This window comes from Elephantulus edwardii, unplaced genomic scaffold (genome assembly GCF_000299155.1).
Source record: "Elephantulus edwardii isolate Elephantulus edwardi_28Jun2011 unplaced genomic scaffold, EleEdw1.0 scaffold00001, whole genome shotgun sequence".
NCBI classification, from domain to species: Eukaryota; Metazoa; Chordata; class Mammalia; order Macroscelidea; family Macroscelididae; genus Elephantulus; species Elephantulus edwardii.
Genome location: NW_006399751.1, coordinates 39,203,423 through 39,205,242, shown reverse-complemented (window position 1 = coordinate 39,205,242; position 1,820 = coordinate 39,203,423). Strand labels below are relative to the sequence as shown.

Below are 1,820 nucleotides of genomic sequence, written 5' to 3'. Positions count from 1 at the left end.
AGGAAGAGAAGTGCAGCAATGAATGAATGGAAATCCAAAATCTCTGTAAATGCTCATTAAAATTATTAGAAAAAAATTAAGAATTGGATGATTACAATCTGAAAAATAGGCCCTTTTGATTATACTAACATTAAGCATGTATAAACCAAAACCCAAACGCCTGCCTGTCAAGTTGATTCCACCCATGTGATGTAGGACAGGGTGTAGCCGTTCCACACTATTCATAACTAGCTTTCACAGAAGCACACTTCCACATGTTTCTCCCATGGTACGTTTGAATCACCAATCTTTTGGTTAGAGGTTGGAAGCTTAATCACTGTACCATCAGGCCCCAAACCACTGCTCTTGAGTTGATTTGACTCATTTGACTTTTCAATCAGATTTCTGTGGGTATAAATCTCTTAAGGAGACTGCCCATCCTTCTCCTGGAGAGTGATTGGTGGGTTTTAACTGCTGACCTTTTCATTCAGCAGCATGTAACATTCCTTCCTATACCACCAGAGTTCTTTAAATATGTATAATTGTTGTTGTTCCTGTTGTTTTGTACTGTTCAGTTAGAACTGACCCAAAGCTGACCCTTTAACAAATTTTCAGAGGCAGTAAATTACATGAGAGGAGATTGCCAATCCTCTTGAGGAATAACTGGTGATTGAACTGCGTGCCTTTGGGATTGCACTGCAGCTTCTTGCCACTAGGCCATTAGAACTACAAATAATGTATAATAGAAGCAGTTAAAAAAAGGAACTATTGAAGGATGCCTTAGATTGTTGAAAATAGACTTGATGGTACCTACCAATGAACACTTCAGGTGGCTTATCTGTAAATTCTGTAAATGTTTTACAGTATTGTTGTTAGGTACCATTGAGTTTAGTACTCATAGCGACCCTGTGGATAACAGATATGGACAGTGTCTTGTCCTGTGCCATCCTATTTACAGTGTTTTATTTATAAATTACAGAATTACTATTTTACAGGCCTCTTAGACACTGAGTTTTCAATTCTGCCAATATAACAGTTTATTTATTTACATGGTCTTATCCTTGGTACTCTAGTGCCTATAATTTAACATTTCTTTTTTGGGAGGAGGCATTGCAAGGCGTTTTATACAGAATTAAAGACACTGATTTATCATATACTCCTGGAAAGGGTTAAACCGGGTGGCTCCTTGGAGGCAAGGATTCTGAGGCTCTGTCTAAAATACTTTGGACATGTTGTAAGGAGGGACCGGTCGTTGGAGAGGGACATCATTCTTGGGAGGGAGGAGGGACAGCACAGTAGAGGAAGGCCCTCTATGAGGTGGATTGATTTAGTGATTGGGGTAATCGGGATGGGAGTGTCGGAGACAGTGCGATTGGCACAGGACAGAGCAGAGTTTAGGGCTGTTATACATAGGGTCGCTATGAGTCGCAAGCAACTTGACTGCACATAACAACAACAACTGAGTAGCAGTTTGATTCTTAAGGTTTTAATGTGCATACTATTTTGTTTTCAGTGATTTAATGATTATTTTCCAGGAGTTACAGTGCTATCAAAGTATAAATATGGCATTTTGGTATTATTTGTCCTACTTGCAATTTTTCTAATGCTATAAATTTATCAAGATGCATTGATAATAATGGGTGACTGGAATGCAAAAGTTGGGAACAGAGAAGAAGATTTAGTAGTTGGCAAACATGGACTCGGTGACAGAAATGCAGCTGGAGAGAGAATGATCGAATTTTACACAATGACTTATTCATAGCAAATACATTTTTTAAGAGACATAAACACAGGTTATATACTTGGATTTCACCAGATGGTATGCATAGGAATCAGATCGA

The 1,820-nt window shown here is 38.5% G+C and overlaps 1 protein-coding gene across 1 annotated transcript in view; it reads left to right on the top strand.

Annotated features, from left to right (window-relative positions):
• AGPS (alkylglycerone phosphate synthase) overlaps window positions 1-1,820 on the top strand; it is a 202,913-nt gene that overhangs the window by 104,428 nt on the left and 96,665 nt on the right. The window lies entirely within an intron of this gene.